The following is a 21488-nucleotide window of genomic DNA, read 5'->3' as shown; positions in this document are numbered from 1 at the left end:
ATGTTGCCACCAAAAGACACAGACTAGCTGAATGGATACAAAAACAAGACCCATATATATGCTGTCTACAAGAGACCCACTTCAGACCTAAAGACACATACAGACTGAAAGTGAGGGGATGGAAAAAGATATTCCATGCAAATGGAAATGAAAAGAAAGCTGGAGTAGCAATTCTCATATCAGACAAAATAGACTTTAAAATAAAGACTATTTCAAGAGATAAAGAAGGACACTACATAATGACCAAAGGATCAAACCAAGAAGACAATATAGCAATTGTAAATATTTATACACCCAATATAGGAGTGCCTCAATACATAAGGCAAATACTAACAGCCATAACAGGGGAAATTGACAGTAACACGTTCATTCATAGTAGGGGACTTTAACACTGCACTTTCAACAATGGACAGATCATCCAAAATGAAAATAAATAAGGAAACACAAGCTTTAAGTGATACATTAAACAAGATGCACTTAATTGATATTTAAAGGACATTCCATCCAAAAACAACAGAATACACATTTTTCTCAAGTGCTCATGGAACATTTTCCAGGATCAATCATATCTTGGGTCACAAACCAAGCCTTGGTAAATTTAGGAAAACTGAAATTGTATCAAGTATCTCTTCCAACCACAACACTATGTGACTAGATATCAATTACAGGAAAAGATCTGTAAAAAATACAAATGCATGGAGGCTACACAATACACTACTTAATAACGAAGTGAACACTGAAGAAAGCAAAGAGGAAATCAAAAATACCTAGAAACAAATAACAATGGAGACAGAACGACCCAAAGCCTATGGGATGCAGCAAAAGCAGTTCTAACAGGGAAGTTTATAGCAATATAATCCTACCTTAAGAAACAGGAAACATCTCGAATAAACAACCTAACCTTGCACCTAACGCAATTAGAGAAAGAAGAACAAAAACACGCCAAAGTTAGCAGAAGGAAAGAAATCATAAAGATCAGATCAGAAATAAATGAAAAATAAATGATGGAAACCATAGCAAAGATCAATAAAACTAAAAGCTGGTTCTTTGAGAAGATAAACAAAATTGATAAACCATTAGCCAGACTCATCAAGAAAAAAAGGGAGAAGACTCAAATCAATAGAATTAGAAAAGAAAAAGTAGAAGTAACAACTGACACTGCAGAAATACAAAAGATCATGAGAGATGACTACAAGCAAGTATATGCCAATAAAATGGACAACCTGGAAGAAATGGACAAATTCTTAGAAATGCACAACTGCCAAGACTGAATCAGGAAGAAATAGAAAATATGAACAGACCAATCACAAGCACTGAAATTGAAACTGTGATTAAAAATCTTCCAAAAAACAAAAGCCCAGGACCAGATGGCTTCACAGGCGAATTCTGTCAAACATTTAGAGAGGAGCTAACACCTATCCTTCTCAAACTCTTCCAAAATATAGCAGAGGGAGGAACACGCCCAAACTAATACTAAGAGGCCACCATCACCCTGATACCAAAACTAGACAAGGATGTCACAAAGAAAGAAAACTACAGGCCAATATCACTGATGAACATAGATGCAAAATTCCTCAACAAAACACTAGCAAACAGAATCCAAGAGCACATTAAAAGGATCATACACCATGATCAAGTAGGGTTTATTCCAGGAATGCAAGGATTCTTCAATATAAGCAAACCAATCAATGTGATACACTATATTAACAAATTGAAGGAAAAAAAACATATGGTCATCTCAGTAGATGCAGAGAAAGCTTTTGACAAAATTCAACACCATTTATGATAAAAAACCCTCCAGAAAGTAGGCATAGAGGGAACTTTCCTCAACATAATAAAGTCCATATATGACAAACCCACAGCCAACATTGTCCTCAATGGTGAAAAACTGAAAGCATTTCCACTAAGATCAGGAACAAGACAAGGTTGCCCACTCTCACCACTCTTATTCCACCTAGTTTTGGAAGTTTTAGCCACGGCAATCAGAGAAGAAAAGAAATAAATGGAATCCAAATCGGAAAAGAAGTGAAGCTGTCACTGTTTGCAGATGACATACTACACATAGAGAATCCTAAAGATGTTACCAGAAAACTACTAGAACTAATCAATGAATTTGGTAAAGTAGCAGGATACAAAGTTAATGCACATAAATCTCTGGCATTCCTATACACTAATGATGAAAAATCTGAAAGTGAAATCAAGAAAACACTCACATTTACCATTGCAACAAAATGAATAAAATATCTAGGAATAAACCTACCTAAGGAGACAAAAGACCTGTATGCAGAAAATTATAAGACACTGATGAAAGAAATTAAGGATGATACAAATGGATGGAGAGATATACCATGTTCTTGGACTGGAAGAATCAACATTGTGAAAATGACTCTACTACCCAAAGCAATCTACAGATTCAATGCAATCCCTATCAAACTACCACTGGCATTTTTCACAGAACTAAAACAAAAAATTTTACAATTTGTATGGAAACACAAAAGACCCTGAATAGCCAAAGCAATCTTGAGAACGAAAAATGGAGCTGGAGGAATCAGGCGCCCTGACTTCAGACTATACTACAAAGCTACAGTAATCAAGACAGTATGGTACTGGCACAAAAACAGAAAGATAGATCAATGGAACAGGATAGAAAGCCCAGAGATAAACCCACGCACATATGGTCACCTTATCTTTGATAAAGGAGGCAGGAATGTACAGTGGAGAAAGGGCAGACTCTTCAATAAGTGGTGCTGGGAAAACTGGACAGGGACATGTAAAAGTATGAGATTAGATCACTCCCTAACACCATACACAAAAATAAGTTCAAAATGGATTAAAGACCGAAATTTAAGGCCAGAAACTATGAAACTCTTAGAGGAAAACATAGGCAGAACACTCTATGACATAAATCACAGCAAGATCCTTTTTGACCCACCTCCTAGAGAAATGGAAATAAAGACAAAAATAAACACATGGGACCTAATGAAACTTAAAAGCTTTTGCACAGCAAAGGAAACCATAAACAAGACGAAAAGACAACCCTCAGAATGGGGGAAAATATTTGCAAATGAAGCAACTGACAAAGGATTAATCTCCAAAATTTATAAGCAGCTCATGCAGCTCAATAACAAAAAAACAAACAACCCAATCCAAAAATGGGCAGAAGACCTAAATAGACATTTCTCCACAGAAGATATACAGACTGCCAACAAACACATGAAAGAATGCTCAACATCATTAATCATTAGAGAATTGCAAATCAAAACTACAATGAGATATCATCTCACACCAGTCAGAATGGCCATCATCAAGAAATCTAGAAACAATAAATGCTGGAGAGGGTGTGGAGAAAAGGGAACACTCTTGCACTGCTGGTGGGAATGTGAATTGGTACAGCCACTATGGAGAACAGTATGGAGGTTCCTTAAAAAACTAAAAATAGAACTACCATATGACCCAGCAATCCCACTATTTGGCATATATCCTGAGAAAACCATAATTCAAAAAGAGTCATGTACCAAAATGTTCATTGTAGCTCTATTTATAATTGCCAGGAGATGGAAACAACCTAAGTGTCCATCATCGGATGAATGGATAAAGAAGATGTGGCACATATATACAATGGAATATTACTCAGCCATAAAAAGAAACGAAATTGAACTATTTGTAATGAGGTGGATGGACCTAGAGTCTGTCGTACAGAGTGAAGTAAGTCAGAAAGAGAAAGACAAATACCGTATGCTAACACATATATATGGAATTTAAGAAAAAAAAATGTCATGAATAACCTAGCAGTAAGACAGGAATAAAGACACAGAGCTACTAGAGAATGGACTTGAGGATATGGGGAGGGGGAAAGGTAAGCTATGACAAAGTGAGAGAGTGACATGGACATATATACACTACCAAACGTAAAATAAATAGCTAGTGGGAAGCAACTGCATAGCACAGGGAGATCAGCTCGGTGCTTTGTGACCACCTAGAGAGGTGGGATAGGGAGTGTGGGAGGGAGGGAGATGCAAGAGGGAAGAGATATGGGAACATATGTATATGTATAACTGATTCACTTTGTTATAAAGCAGAAACTAACACACCATAAAAAAAAAAACAAGAAAAACTCTACCTTGTTTCCACCTTAATTGTCTGTATTATTGGCTTTCAGAAACTGGGTTGCTAAATTCAATTAAATTCAAACACACTCTAATTAGGTATCTATCATCACATATTTCAGGTTAAACACAGCATGTGTTCTGGCATGTAAATTTTTTTCAATATCAATGTCACATAATATAAAGCAACCCCTTTTTTCTCCTTCAAGTAAGCAGCTTATGCATCCAAGGTGTCCAAGTCCAAATGAATTTCTAAAAGACTTCACAGGAACATTGTGTTAGTAACCGAGCTCTACAAGCTACATCCTTAGTCTCCCTCCCCACCCCAAAAGGTCACACATTCACTCTTCTTTACCGTGAGGTTTGAAAGAGTATGTGTCCAGCATCATAAGGGTCACTGAGGGCAACAAAGAATGAATATGGCATGGCTGCTATCCTCTAGGTAGATGGATAAGGCAGACACACAAGTGGGTAATTATAGTGCAACACATTTTGTGCCATGGTAGAAGTCTAAAAGTATAGAAATGAGAACCATTAGTTGAGTTTTTACTGCCCCCCATCAGCCAGTTGATAAAATCTGTCCATATCATCCAATCAATCTGAGACCTCAAGTTCAGTGGCATATTGCCATTGCTTTACATTAACATCTACTGACACAGTAAGCAAAATCTAGACATGCCTTGTGGAAACAAAGACAAATTCAGAGTTGTATTTTTTAATTTTTGATTTTAAATCTAAGGATGTTATCCTAGTTAAAAGAGAAAAAATAACTAAAGAAGAACTAGATTATATAATGAAAACTTTAGGGTATTTAAAAAGATGATTTCCCAAAAGTATTAGAAACTGTTATGTATGTAAACATAAAATAGATTACCAAGACGGATGCTGAATCATGAAGCTATAAATATATAAACCATGGTCACATATATGAAGCTTGAAATATATAACTTTTCAGCAAGGTTACTCCTAAAAATGTTACTAGGACTTGTAGCACTTTGTGACAATATACGTGTCAGAACTCATTAGGAATTTAATATCATTTCCCCTCGCTGTGAATTGTGGAGTTACTCTCATTGTTCTTTTCTGCCTCTGAGCTGCATCAACTATTTCTGAGAAACAGAGGTTGAAAAGCACTAGGGAAGAACTTCACGTACAGAACATAATCTATTTTTAGAATTTAGCTCATTCTGACGTGAATGCACGATCCACTGTGGCTACAATACCTGGGAATTTCCTGTTCTTAGTAAACAAGGTCAATACATAGCATTCACTGTATCTGGAGCTATAAAATTCACCAAATATTTGACATAAGTTTTAATGTAGGATTGAAAAGGGCTTGAAAATTTCACAAATTGCCAAATCGGGTCATTGTAATTAACTAAGAGAAGCCTGAATGGAAAGTATTCAACAAGGCAAGCAAGGAAAAGAGGAAAGGATAGAGAGGGGGAGAAGGAGGATGTCTTAGTCTGGTCAGACTGCTATAACAAACAACATAAATTTACTTCTCACAGTTCTGGAGGCTGGGAAGTCCAAGGTCAAGGTACTGGCATATTTGGGTTCTGGTAAGGTTCAGCTTCTTCATTAATGTCTGTCTTCTCACTGTAATCTCACATGTCAGAAGAGCAAGGAAGCTGTCTCTAGGGCCTCTTTTACAAGAGCACTAATCCCATTCATGAGGGCTCCCCCGCATGACCAAATCACCTCCTAAAAGCTCCATCTCCAAATACCATCACATTGGGCATTAAGTTTCAACATATGAATTTGGGGAGGGGGAGAGACACAAACATGCAGACCATGGTAGAGTTGGAGAAAGGAAGAGGAAAGGTAGAACTGAAACTGACTACCTACCTAGTGCAACGTTTGCATTAGGTATTTTGACGTGCATCATCTCATTGTGTTTTCATATATGTTTCTGTCACTTAGAAATTCTTGGAGCCTCAGTCCCCTCACAGTTTAAACCTTGAAAACTGGCTGTGAAGATTAACAACATGTATTCCCAACCAAGTGCCTTGTACTTAGGAGCTACTCAGTAATTTGCTATTATCAGTAAGAACTGCCATCATCTATACACCTATGCCCCAGAAGAGCTTTCTGAGAACAATTCCTCCCTTTCACAACAGGAAAAAAAAGACAAAGTTTTTAGTATATTTCTTTAGACAAGGGAGATTCAGTGTCATCAGGCATCATTTGGCCTCTGAGTGAACTATTTCCAGGAAGTAAAAGCCATTTTACAAATTCAGAGAAATTCATTCACAACTTACACACTGCAAACTCAGTGAATAGAGTAAAAATTAATAATGTGCTTTCTATCCCTTAAAACTACCCATAACTATACAACAGAATTCCCTCCTTAATTTCTAAATTTTAAACTAAATTTGATTACTCCTCTGCTCAACATGTTTCAAGGATTCATTCTGTTTAATAACTTAAATAATTTTTGTAGGATCAATAACTATCACAGATTTGTCCTAAATTGTTCAAGGAATTAGACCTTGTACTGATTGAGAAATGAAGCAAATTTTAGTGATGAGAATGCAAGTGCTCTAAGAAAGATTGTTACCATAGTAATTACTGCACTTACTTATATGTATATCTGACTCCCCTCTGTAAGTTTTATGGCCAAATCTTTTTAATACTTCAAATTAAACTCCTGAATCAGGCTCTTTGTTCCCATCTCTCAGTTCTGCCATACTCTCTATTGGCTTTATTCTTATGTTAGATCTCTTCCCATGGGAGCAAAGATAGAGGCCCAAAGGTGCCAGGTTTATGTGTTTTGTAGTGTTCAAGATCACAGAAAGAGAAGAACCCCTTCTTCCACTGTGGTTATATCAATCCCTGATAAAGAATTGGCCTTGCTACAATCATGAGCCCACAAGAAGATTAATCATTGTTTTCAAGTTGCACAGATCTTAAGATTGCTTCTCTTCAGGTGAAGAAAGAAGGGCCTAGTATTTTAAAATACCATATGGTACAAGAGGGGGTGAAGTGCAGCACTCAAAAACAAAAATACTAAGGAAACAAACATAAATTTATACATATCCATTCTACTTTATTCCCCCTAATTCAGTCTCCTCATTTGTAAAATGTAGATAATAGCAATAATCTCACTGATCCACTGGGAAGGTCGGATGAGAGAACACAGGTAAAAACAAATACCATATGATTTCACTCATATGTGCAATACAAAAAACAAGCAAACAACAAAATAAATGAGAAAATCAAACCAAATAAAAACAAACACGTAAACACTGAGAACAAAGTAGGGGTTATCACAGGGGGGGAGAAATGGGTAAAGGGGAATCAATTGTATGACAATGGATGGAAACTAAATTTTTGGTGGTGAGAACACTGTAGTGTATACAGAAGTAGAAATATAATGCTTTTATACAGGAAACTTGTATAATGTTATAAACCAATGTTACCTCAATAAAATATAAATTAAAAACAAACAAACAGGTAAGCCTCTTGGCTTTTGGGAGGGATCCGATGAATATTAATTCCTCTCTTCCCAACTGAAAGTATAGAACATGGTGATTGGGTCTAAAACTAAATGATCAGTTTAATCACCTTTGACATGTTTATAAATGGTATGCCAACAGTAGTAAAGACATGTAACTAAACAAAATTCTATCTACAAATTTTAGTTCAAGAGTAACAGGAAAACTGTAAGTCACTAAATGACGGGAAGTTATAAACCTGGTACAGCAATTTGTTTTTACCTAATTTGTTATACTTCAAGGTCTCTCATTATTCCATAACAATGTCATCGCTAATGAAAATGAAATTACAATGCAACATAGACTCACGAAGTAACTAGACGAATTCCCAATTTTTATACTCTGCAGGTTAATCATGAACGTTGTTCTTATTTCAGAAAGTCTCTAATGCCAATCTTACTATTCATGTCACAGTTAGTATTAACATGCAGAACTTTCATTTACAGGCACACAACTAATGACACTCTGGTCCTGAGAAAATAGCTATTTGATGTCCCAAATAGACTGACAACTGTTAGGAGAACTGTTTCAATCTTTCAGATTGAACGTTCACAAAATAATTAGCAAGAAAATTATCTAGCAAGAAAATTTTTATGTTCTTTCCAATTGAAAGGCCGATGACTGTATATTTTATTGTGTCCTATTCTTCACATATCTTCTCTCTCAAATCCTTTTCAAATCCTGTTCGTCCATAATAGCTCAAATGCAATATATCTCCACATCTATCAAGTCTTCCTAAATTGTCTGTTCTCCCCTAAATTGTCAGATCTCTCCCAGTGTAAGTGATCTTCTACTCCCAGAAATAAATACTCTCAAGGTATTTTGTTAATATTTCTCCTAGAGAACAATTAAAAATTATACCTTACATTATAGAAATTAAAGTCTAGGACCTTCCCATTAACACCATTGCACTCCAGAGGGTTTCTAGAAAAGAGAAGAACGAATATGACAAAGCCAGTCCATAGTAATTTGAAACACTTCATTTTCCTAGTGAATACAATCAAGAGAATCCTTTCAGAGATCAATGGGTCTGTAGCTCATCTCAAAGGAATATATTTTGATCCAGGAATATACAGATCAAAATATACAGTAGACAGAAAAAGGTGAAGTCCATTTTTTTCAAAAATATATTTTTTTATGGAATTCAAGAAAAATAACTTCACTGAAAGAAAATTTCCAACCAGTTCAGACTTTCTGGAGCAGAAAATAAGGCCTTGTTTTTGAAAAACCCTAAACATCTAACTTTTATAGAGAAAAATATAGTTCCCTCTAAGGAACATAAAGGATTTTGGCAAGATGGTTATGGAACACTAAGAATTAGCTCTTTGTTCATTATCAGCACCACATAGAGTGAGGAGCAGAGAAGACCCAACACCAAACTCCTGCCAGGACCACAGAGCACCTAAAGAAAGCATTTACTTTTGTCTTAAATGGTGAATCTTCCTTAAAGGAATTATCTGATTCTCACTCAGTAGATAAGGACTTGAATCTTGCAGAAATTGAATGCCTTGGGGACTTCTTTTGACTGGATGATTTCAAAAGGTGCTTTGTGTTACTGGTTACTTTCTTACATGCCACAGAAACTCCTGGATTTGTCTTTTGTTTAACAATGTCTGGCAATATGTTCCCTGTGTCAATTTCCAGCCCTAATCCTGCTACTCAACTGCCTCTACACCTTACTGCTTTTCAGCTCACCTATCTGCCATTCCCTGAATCTACTATGTTCTTTCCTACCCATGGGCCTTTTTACATACTGCTCCTTCTACTTGAGACGCCCTTCTTGCCTCTATTCCTAACAAATGCTGACCTATGTTTTACAGAAAAAATGCAAATGAATGTCTATGCAAAACAGAAACAGACTCACAGACATAGAAAACAAACGTGTTTATCAAAGGAAAGAGGGAAGGGAGAAGGGACATATTAAGGGTATGGGATTAACAGATACAAACTACTATATATAAAATAGATAATTAACAAGGATATAGTGTATAGCAAAGGAAATTATACCCATTATCTTATAATAACATATAATGGAGTATAATCTGAAAAAATACTGAATCACTATGCTATACACCTGAAACTATCATAGTATTGTAAATCAACAGTACTTCAATACAAAAAAGAAATAAAGAAAGAAAACAGAAATCTTGGGAAGAAATTCAGTCCCTGGTATTATATTAGAAGATACAAAAGAGCTTATTGTATCTTATTTTTTTAAACCTCCTATAGCAACTAACGAGGTTGTAGGGGGAAAAATAGCTATATAAATTAAAGTAAATATTTTTACATGTCAGTTAGTGAGAACACTCCATGCTAGATATTGTAAAATGAGAATGAAATAGTTTGAGATAAACTTAACACCATGAATCATTATATACTATTATCTATTAAAGATATGATTTAAACTATGATTTAGACAAAAACACAAAATAACACTTTTATAAACTGTAAGCCTTAAGGGTAAAAGTTTGATAATGTAAGAAGTTCAGAGTTGTGAAAATGTAATATATTGACTGGAATTTTTCACTTTTACTCTGGAGGTTGTGAGGAATTGTCAATGTTGACCTAATGACACAGGAAGGCCAAAGTGTACCTTTGATTCCCAGATCAATGCCTTCCTTGTGAATGTAAACTGCCTCAACCATGATAAAAGAGTAAGCATATCTTATTTTGCAGTGCAGTGTAGTTAGCCATGATCATGCAAACTCATCTTCTGTGTAATGGATGGTCTTTTGTTAGAAACAGAAGAACCAACCTAAAAAACATGTAGCTACCAGAATAATTATTCAGGAGCATTTTCTATAGCCATAGATGATTAAATCATAGATTTCTAGTGTGGGAGCATAAGAATTTATCACATAAGGAAAACAGGTTTGAGATCAGTGTTGATTTTATAAGCATAGCATTTTATAGTTACTATTATATTGTTGTCCTTTTTTGTTTTTAACATTTCCTGAGGGCTATAGATGATTTTAAAACCTGTGGCGCATCTGAACAAGAGCTCAGACATTACTTTCTCTAAGAAATTGAAAATGGAATAGATGGCCAAGAATGTCACCCAACATAAAATTGAGATAACAGTCTCCTGTGTATAGCATGCTTCAAGCATAAATCACTCAGTGACATGCATGAATTGACAAAAGTGAAATCTCCACTGTATCTATGAAAATATAGGCTGCATCCATATAGAGTTATGAGGCCTAATGCTTTGACAGAAATAGTTTATCCATTCAAACATTTGCTCAGGTTTAGACTATCAATTTTGCTGACTTTTCTCTAAATTGACAAGTTTTTGACTGAAGTAATTGAACTAGCCAATTGTTTTGGTTTCCTGTAGTTCCATCTCTGAAGATGATGGCCAAAGAAATAGATCCTCTGACCAGAAATGCTCTTTTTATAATATATTGTGTAAAGTAGAATTTTCAAAATCAAGTATTTATAGAAAGCAGACAAGTAAGTTAAAAAAATACTGAATTATCCTATTATAACCAACTGGGAGTTCATGAGACATCTAGAGAGGAAAAATGAGCAAGTGCTAGAAACACATTAGCCACTCAAGTCTACCTAACTGTTGCCATGCAGGAATACAGAAATTCTGCAACGTTTGGAATTAGGAACAGAATTTCTAGATATTCCAGTTTTCAAGAAAATCCAGATTTTTACATGAAATCTCATTACTTGTAAGTGTTAGGAAACAATTCAAATAATTTAAAAAATGGAGGTCAACATTGACTCCCTTTCTATATATATAGACCTGTTTGTATATGTGTGCAAATATATACACATTATGTATATACATATATGTGTATATTAGACTATAAAATGAATACATATAATTATACATATAATTTACTTCCAGGCCACATCCATCCTAGACTTTGTTGCCTTGCTCTTCAGTGTAATGCAATATTTACTTCTCTCTCCTTTTTTTTTTTTACAAGAAAGATGTGAAAGGTCATTTTCATTCTTTTAGTACATTTGTGGAAATGTGATAGGTATTAGCTAAATGAAATAAGTATACAGTAGACATGTGTTGTTAAACGTGATGTGATAAAGGTTACACTGTAGTCATGGATGAGGACAATCAGCACAGGTCTCTAGGACTCAATTAAATGCCCCAGTTACCCTTGTAATGTAACATCTAAGAGCCCATGAGGGAATCCATTTCCTAAAAGAGGTTGACTTGAAAGGGAGAAACTAAATGTCACATAACCTCTCTCCTCTAAATCCAAATCTTTACACTGAGAAGGGAGAAGCATCCCCATCAGCTTCAGAGAAAATGGGGCCAGTGTCCTTATTGTTCATGAGTTCAAACGTACTTTAAGTGCTCTAGAGCACATGAGAGGATGGCCATCCTCCTCTGCAGAGAGCATCACGGTAAGGGAAAATGCCATAAATAAGTCATTCTTTACTTAGATGCTGGTGTGGTAAAATATTTAAATACAGGTTTTTAAATTATAATAAACACTAGGGGAATCATTAAAATAAAGTATGAAAGCATTATGTGATAGAATGATATATGGCCATGACAAAATGTGTGGGTTTTAAATATGTTATGGTATAGTAAATGCTTTCAACATAATATAAGTCAAGTAGGTTACAAATCTACAGCCTACAAATACTTATGAAAGTGCCTCTAAAATACCTGTAAAAATGGGGCCTCCCTGGTGGCGCAGTGGTTGAGAGTCCGCCTGCCGATGCAGGGGATGCGGGTTCGTGCCCCGGTCTGGGAGGATCCCATATGCCGCGGAGCGGCTGGGCCCGTGAGCCATGGCCGCTGGGCCTGCGCATCCGGAGCCTGTGCTCCGCAACGGGAGAGGCCACAACAGTGAGAGGCCCGCATACCGCAAAAAGAAAAATAAAAAAATAAAAATAAAAAAAAAATAAAATACCTGTAAAAATCTACAGGTTACAAACCAATTTTAGAAATCTATCTTTATTTAGTCTAGATCTCTATTTCTACATATATTGATATCTGTATTTTTACAATATTGCTATTAAAAACCCGACACTGTAATGAGCAAACTTGTATGTAAATATTCTCTGTACTGATTTCTGTGGGAAGTTCTCCTCCACTGTCCCCTTTCTCTATAACACGTACATAGTAGATACATAGGAAATCTAGATATATGCCCATATACTTATATATACCCAAAAGAAATATCTGGAAGACATCCTCAACTCCTCCTTCTTTCTCGGCCCTCATGTGGAATCAGTCACTAATTCCTGTAAGTCTATCTCACACTTTTCTAATGCCTCTACTTTTTTTCCATCCTTCCTGTCATTGCTTTTTGTATCAGTCTCTCAGTATTTCTCATCTGGATAACTGAAACTAAAATCCAATCATCTATTTCAGTTGTTTTTCCTATAATATTTCTGCATTCCCCCTTTCCAACCCCCAACAATGCTTGGTTATTACAACTCATCTTTTAAAACTTCACTACTACAAAGAAATCTTCCCCCAAATTCCCCAAATCCCAATTCTAAGTCTAAGATAGTTTAAGCTTCTCTCTCAAGTTACACTGTCTGTGCCTCTATCATAAGACATACTTAAATAATATTATATGTATCTGTTTGTGTCTTGCATCAGGACAAAAGAGCATGTCTTTTTGTTTTGTATCTCAAGTCTTGTAGCAAAGTGCCTGACTTATAGAAGGAGCTCAATAAATGGTTGCTTAAAAACTTTAATTTTAGAGTAAGATGAAACCATGTTAGATTAGAGTAACAATCGCAAAGCAATCTTTCTCCATCTTCTATATGATAAAGAAATTTAAGAAAAGCGTTAGTTCAAAACCATTACAGATAATGTATTTTCAGAGTAAAGTTCTTTGATCTCTGTCCCTCACTTTGGACCTCACACCAAGTAAAAGCTTTCAAAAATTTTCAAACTAACCTTAGATATTTTGCAGCAATGCTCTTGGCACCTGAAGATAGATACAGAATTTCAGGTTAAAGAAGCCTTTAGAAGGCTAATGCTAATATTCGTTTCACTATAACTTTGAGAGAATATCATGGGTGGCCACTCAAATTATGGGGTTTGCTAGATTAAATAATACCCAGTAAACAGATTTTCTTTCTCTCTGTCTCTCTTCCCACCAGGCAAACCAGTCTCTGTAGTTTGAATGCTACATAGCAAACATGGTCATAACACTCCTTTCAGTATCCATATCCCATTACAATGTAACTTTGTATCTCCTCTCATTAATTATGGGGTATATCGCCTCATCCCTTGATTCTTGGCCAGAAATATGATTTGCTTTAATTAACAGAATGTGGTGGAATTAGAACTGTGCCACTTCCAAATTTAGGCCTTGCTCTCTTTTACTCTGTCTAACCAGTTAGCATGTGACAAGCCTAGAGTAGCCTGATGGATGATGAGACACATGATTCAGTCACCACTGTCACCCCAGTCAACATCTACTCAACCTCCTCAACCTCAAGCTACATATTTTATCTGATGTGTAACTAACCACAAAAGCATAAGGGGGCCCAGCCATGGCAAAAGTACTGCCCAGTTGAGCCCAGACCAATTTGCTGACCCACAGAATCATGAACTACATAAATGGTTACTGTAATAAGGCACTAAGTCTTGAGGTAACCTGTTATATAATAGAAACTAAATATAACCTTTTTGTGCTGTTAATTCCTCATCTGTAAAAGGGAACAACAATACTACCTACCTCATATGGGTAATCTGAGTGTAAAATGAGCAAACATATTAAAATGATTTGAACAGTGCCTGACACAGAGTACGAACGAATAGTGTTAACTATTGTTATGTCAGTTTAACACATCTTTGCTTGGAGCATGCTTTTCAAAGATTCTCAGTTCTGACCTCTCATATTTCAAATATGCTTTGCTATTATACTACCTAGAAAAAAAGTGAGAAAAACATGATTGCATTGTAATGTCTTTATCATCCTTAGAGGCAATATGACCCAAACATTAATGTTCACCCAAGAACTGTTAACTTCAATTTGCATAATTGCAAATACTGCATAGGTAGGTAAATGACTTCTAAGAGGAAAAAGTAGCAAACTTTGTATGTGCATTAAATAAGTGCTTGTATAATGTCCAGATGTTTTCACAATAGTATATGAAGGCCCTATTGGCAATATTTTAACCAACATTTATTGAATACTTACTATGTGCTGGGCACTGTGCAAAGCACTCGTAAGTCATACTAGGGTATTATTAAGTCCTACCCTTCACAATAACCTAATTTATAAGTAGGTTATAAATGAATATTCGAAGGCTGTATATGTCTAGGAAACAGAGGAAAACATTGGATCTGAAAAGGTCAGGATTGTAGATTTGGACACAGATATGATTTGAAATCATGGGTATATATGTATGGATAATAACATTGCATGAGACAGCAATAAAAGTTTATGCCCATGAGGATTTAAAATGAGGATGGTGACTGATGTGTAAATGAACATCAGGAGAATTTTCTTATTATTCCCATTTGCTTTTACCCTCTTCTTTCTCTTTTTCCTCTCTCAAAGGGGTTGATATATATATATATATATATATATATATATATATATATATATATATATATATATATATCACACTACTCCACGTGCATAATACTCCATGTCCTTTTCCAAAGCTTGTCAGGATGAGAGGGAAATACACTACTTAGGAATGTGTAATTAAAAAAAATCTAATTGATAATAATGAAGTACTTCTCTTACCCTTCACCATACTTATAACCCAGACATACATAAAACTGACAAGAAGTTTTAATTTAGAAATTTAAAAAATGGATTTCCTATGGTTTTTTGGCAACACAAAGGAGCACTGAAATTTTAAAGATATCAACAAGTTAGCTTCATTGATGCATAAGTTAGCATTAGCTTTGAATGAAAGTGACCAAAAAAAAAAAAAAGCTAAAGTAATAATGTATTAAACAACTGGAATTGCTTCATGAAGACCAAGGACTCAATGACAGCTGATAACACCTATATGCTCTGAAATCAGTAAAAATATATGGTGCTCTTTCTCCCTTAGTAAGGAATCTTGGTTTCAAGACTCAAAAGGTAGGAGTGGGATTAGCTCCTCTGCTAGTATCCTTAATGATCAACTAGGAAAATAATGCTTCATCTCACTACAACTATGCTGGTTTTAGAGATTTAAGTTCTTCAAAGAGGAATTTTTCTCCCAGGGGATAAAATAAAAAGTTCCTTTGAACTGAAACCTGGAATTTCTACTAGGCCACTTTGGACTCCTCATGCCACTAAATCTACAGGAAGTTACAGTTCTGGCTGGGGTGACTGTTTCTGGTTATCAAGAGGAAATAGAAATGCTACCCCATGTTGGGTAATGGAGAGGTATATCTTGAGCTCAAGATAATATCAAGAGCACCACTTAGCACTCCTGTGTTCAGTAGTAAAAATTAATGAAAAGCTATGGCAATGCAATGTATACAGAATAACAAATGCCACAAACATTTTAATACGTAAGGTTTAGATCCTGCCTGGTAAAGAAACATCATCAGCTGATGTAATACCTGATGGCAAAAGAAACAAAGAAAGAAGCTCTAAATGTAAACTACAGCTGTGTAACTACATATAGGAAGACAGTAACCATGCATATTTTACTTCTGAGCATGACATGTGTATGTGTACACACACACACACACACACACACACTGATTGGATTTTTTTTCACATTCCCTGTCTACTGAATATCAGGTATATTAATAATAGCTAAACTTGTAATTCAATACTTGTTATAGTATCACCAAAAGGGAAGTGAGTGAGCCAAAAAAGCAATGAATGTAATCTTGAGGCGGATAAATGACATACGGGACTTTACACAGGCCCATTTATGTAAGAGGAGTGGTAAGCAAAGTGTGGAGTTGTTATTGCATTAATTTGGAACTAAGTGTGAGTTAAATGCCATCTATGGATGTTGTGTTGAACACACAGGTGGGCTGTATTGGGCTGTCCATTAACAAATCAGTATCATCACAAGCTCATTCTAAGGTTTTTCTGCAGGACAAAAGAGAAGTCAGGAATCAAGGTTAGGATTTTCTTACGAGAGGCACTCACTTCAGATTCAGAGGCTGAAGAAATGAAAGATCATAATCTCTGGAGGAAATTATCGCCAGATATGTTGTCAGGTGTGTGACTTACAGCTGCTTCCCAGTGGGCCCTGTGAACAACTCACTTTGCTACTGCTGATGGAGATAACTGACTGAGGGAGCTTTCCAGAGATTCTTCATAATTTGGGCATATCTATCTCCAGTAAACTTAAGAACCAGCCAGTGTGTTAATTCAAACTAAGAAAATTCCTAGTAATTTCCCTGATTTCTGCTTTTCCTTCTTTTCCAATTATTAGGTAAACTCCTAATTATCTATATATTCAATGTCTGGAAGAAATAGAATGGCTTCTGTTTACTGACTAATACATTCCCATTAAGGACACTTTCAAGAAGTTGCTCACATCTCTTTTGCCAAAACTTAGTGCGATGAAAGATGAGAATTACTGTTCTTTTCAGGATGGCCATGTGCCAGCTTAAAATCAAGGATTCTATTATTAAGAAACAAGAGAGTGGATATTGATGGCAACTCTGCCCCAAATAGGATGATTCACTTTTTTGTGCGAGGGGAAAGGCACTGTCTTCCTCACTCTAGAGATCTCCTTTAAGCTATTTTTTCATAGCACTATATGAGGAGGGCAGAAGCCTCAAGCTAAAGAAAATAAACACCAGACATCCATATGAGAGAAATTTCTCGAATGCTATGCTCTGGATCCAAATAGCTTTCTTCTAGTTTGATTTCCCCTATTATTTTATTCAAGATGCCATTTTGGACCTCATCAAATTACACATGCACAAACATTACCTTATACCTCTCTGAGCCTTAATTTTGTTCAATTATTAAATAGAAATAATAACACTCTTTGCCATAATTACTTATGTTTATTTTAGTAATGAAATGATGGTTGTAAAAATATTTTGTGACCGACAAAGCCCTATGCCAACATAAAGGATTAAGATTAGTATTATTTTAATGGCTGTGCCAAAGTGTTCTATTGATCTATTTCACAAAAGTTCTTGTCTGCGAGGAAGAAATCTATACATGGTTCTGGCAGTATCATGAAATGGATAAAGTCACCTTCTTTTTACAGTTTCCTCCAGCATCTTTCAGTAACCCAGAGGAAAAGGTCAGCTGTGTCATAGTTCCCAAATCAGGATGACCCCAGCATGTGTGTTCTGGCCACTGGCAATGCTGCTTGAGAATCTTAACATTCACGGTCAGTGCTTATGGGCTGACAGCTGGGATTTAAAATACTTGTAGCTAAATCATAAGAGCAGCTGAGAAGCACAGGCCATCTGCTTCAGGTGTACACTAAAATACCCTCAAATTCATCAAATCCACATTGACATCCATTAACAAAACATTTAGCAGTTCAAGTTCTCTTCAGTAGTTTTATTTGGGGTTAGCTCCAAAATGTATCCCTAAGCTTTGTGTCTTTTTCACAGGAAACACTCACTGTCCTCAGCCAAGTATATTCTGACAGAGTGCTGTTCACATGGCAACATACATCAGACCCCATGGAAGCTGGTGACCTGGCACATCTTGGCTTTGCACCTCATCTGTCTGGACTAGACATTTATTGTACAGGTGCTCGCACTGCAGACAGAATTTTATCTATCTCATTACAATCCACTGCATTGACTTCATAAGCCACAAGAATAGCCAGAGTGCAAAATAAGCCCTGGGCTCAAATTTCTAGGAAGTTGGTATTTGCAGTTTATTTTTGCTCTACTTAAGTGCACATATCTGCTTCATGTGTCATGCTATTCTGACTGCCCTATGTCTTATGTAGTCGTGATGCTCATAGACCATCCAAGTCCCCACTGTGCTCCATATTGGCCTAACCTTTAATGAACACTCTTAGGATAAGATAAAAATTTCATTTTTTTATTGGGAAATAATTGAAATAATCTGCTTTGTAATAAGTCCTAAATGATCATCCGTAAGTTCTTATATCTTAATAGAAGATGCTTTATAATGAAAGAGTGGTCTGCCAAGCCAGCTATGATGTATTAATATGCATCCTTTGCCAATGGATTATGTTCAAATGGAGATTTATTGAATCCTATCACTTTCTCTTCCTCCATTTTGACAAAACAGAAACAAAAATAACATAGAAGTCTATGTACTTATGGCTTGAAACCCCCTGAAACATCCTTTCAAAACAAGGATTTTCCAGTAAATGTTTTGTGTAAGAGATAGGTAAAGCTGGGAGACCTAAGCCTACAGCCCGGCTGGAGCCCCTTGCCAGGTGTGGTTACTTAGTGCTTCCGGCAGCTACTGCAATTCAGTATCTAAATTTTTAATTTAATTTGTTTGAATTTTCATTTAGGATCTGAAATGGTGTACAATAATATTTTTCAATTAAATGTAATTCTAAATGCACTCTAACCATTGAAAAATTAGTATCCAAATTGACATGTGCTATTAGTGTAAAATAAACATATTTTGAAGACTTACTATGAAAAAAATTGTAAAATAATGTAAAAAAGTAAGGTGTGATAATTTAAAATTGATTATGTGTTGAAATGATAATGTTTTGGATATACTGGGTTAACCAAATATTTTATTTAAATTAATGTCATCTGGGCTTCCCAGGCGGTGCAGTGGTTGAGAATCCGCCTGCCAATGCAGAGGACATGGGTTCGTGCCCCGGTCTGGGAAGATCCCACATGTCACGGAGCGGCTGGGCCCATGAGCCATGGCCGCTGGGCCTGTGTGTCCGGAGCCTGTGCTCCGCAATGGGAGAGGCCACAACAGTGAGAGGCCCGCGTACCGCAAAAAAAATAATAATAATAATAAATAAATAAAATAAAATAATAATAATAATGTCACCTGTTTCTTTACTTTTCTTTATTGTGGCTATTATCAAATTCAAATGTACCTAGGTTACTTGCCTTATATTGTTATTGGACAGTGTTGCCAAGAGGACAAAGTCAACAAAGTTCCCTTTACTTTGATGTCTACCTTTACTCTCAGTAATGTTTATTTAAACTCCTATCTCTCACTTCGTCCAAGAGTCCTGATCCTTACTCATCTCTACATTTTCCTGACTATTCAGACACCTGCTCTCAGTAATAGTAATAACCCAAACTGCGTTACAGCAGGAAGAGATCCTGATCTCACTGGCAAAAAGAAAAAAGGGAAGTGGTTACAGAGAAGATAGACGCCTCCCATCCACTTCCCTGGCCCTGCCACAGCAATACATTTGTATGTGGAGACGGTGAGGGGTAAAGGCAGAAAGAAAATGGCTTCTGGACATCCCAAATTGTATTTGAAGCCATTTCCCAACAAAATATCTTTATCAAATAAGGATACGATACTGAGTTGTTTCTGGACCAAATCACATGTTTCACATACATCATATAGACTTTTTATCAATTATTTAAGGGACCTGCCTAGACCCTTAATATTATTTGAATGGGACCATATATTCTGAGTTTTAAGAAAATAATTCCGAACAGTACTCTAGAAATTTTAATAAAAACAATCATATTTCAATAAGTAATAATCTTTGGAGTAAATTTGAAAAGCTTTTATTACTAAATTAAGGTTAGATTTGGATTTTCTTATTAATATCAAAATTATATTTAGGAAAAGAGCACAAACATTTGGAATTAAATAGTTTTCTGAGATAATGTCATATCATTGCCTAAAACAAAATAACCAAACTCATGATTTTCAAATTGTGCTCTGTGTAATTCTTTGGGTTCTCCCAAGGATGGCAAAATTGTCTCTTGTGAGAGAAGGTCACAGCAGGCATGCATCTCCTGACTTTCAGTTTCAGCCTAATCCAGAGGAGCCCTTCTGTTACTGGAGAGAAACTCAGACAGCAGTTGAAAGTACAGGCTTTTAACTCAAATGAATTTGAGTCTCTATCTGGGCTTTGTCACTTACTGGATGTAGGATCTAAGGCAATTTCCTCACAGGAAAAACACAGACGATAATATTTACCTCACAGTGGTTTCTGAAAGTTATTTTAGACAAGAAATGTAAATGTGTGTAAAGCACTTAGCACAGCACCAAGCAAAGATTAACCACTCAGTCTAAAATAACTATTACAGTTTATCTGTTTTATAGATTTGGGTCTTTGATAAGATTTCATGTGATTTTCAAGAATTCTAAGATGAAATTTTTATAACCACTAATGTGGACCTTCTTTATCTTTGTTTTAGAAACTAGGCCTGAGGAAAAACTCCATGCTTTGATAAAGTACAAAGCCTTGAATGAGGTATTCTTCCAAGAATGTGGATTTTTTTTCCAATTAGACAACTTCTACTAAATGAGAAAACTACATTTAAAATGTACTTTAAAACAAAATGGAATGATTTTTAGTTTTTAAAGGAACCTCCAAACTGTTCTCCATAGTGGCTGTATCAATCTACATTCCCACCAACAGTGCAAGAGGGTTCCCTTTTCTCCACACCCTCTCCAGAATCTATCGTTTGTAGGTTTTTTGACGATGGCCATTCTGACTGTTGTGAGGTGATAACTCACTGTGGTTTTGATTTGCATTTCTCTAATGATTAGTGATGTTGAGCATCCTTTTATGTGTCTGTTGGCAACCTGTATATGTTCTTGACCCAGCAATCCCACTGCTGGGCATATACCCTGAGAAAACCACAATTCAAAAAGAGTCATGTACCACAATGTTCATTGCAGCACTATTTACAATAGCCAAGACATGGAAGCAACCTAAGTGTCCATCGACAGATGAATGGATAAAGATGTGGCACATATATACAATGGAATATTTCTCAGCCATAAAAAGAAATGAAATTGGGTTATTTGTAGTGAGGTGGGTGGACCTAGAGACTATTATACAGAGTGAAGTG

This window comes from Mesoplodon mirus, assembly GCF_964341445.2.
Source record: "Mesoplodon mirus genome assembly, chromosome: 2".
In the NCBI taxonomy this organism is placed as follows: Eukaryota; Metazoa; Chordata; class Mammalia; order Artiodactyla; family Ziphiidae; genus Mesoplodon; species Mesoplodon mirus.
This window is presented reverse-complemented; position numbering follows the sequence as displayed.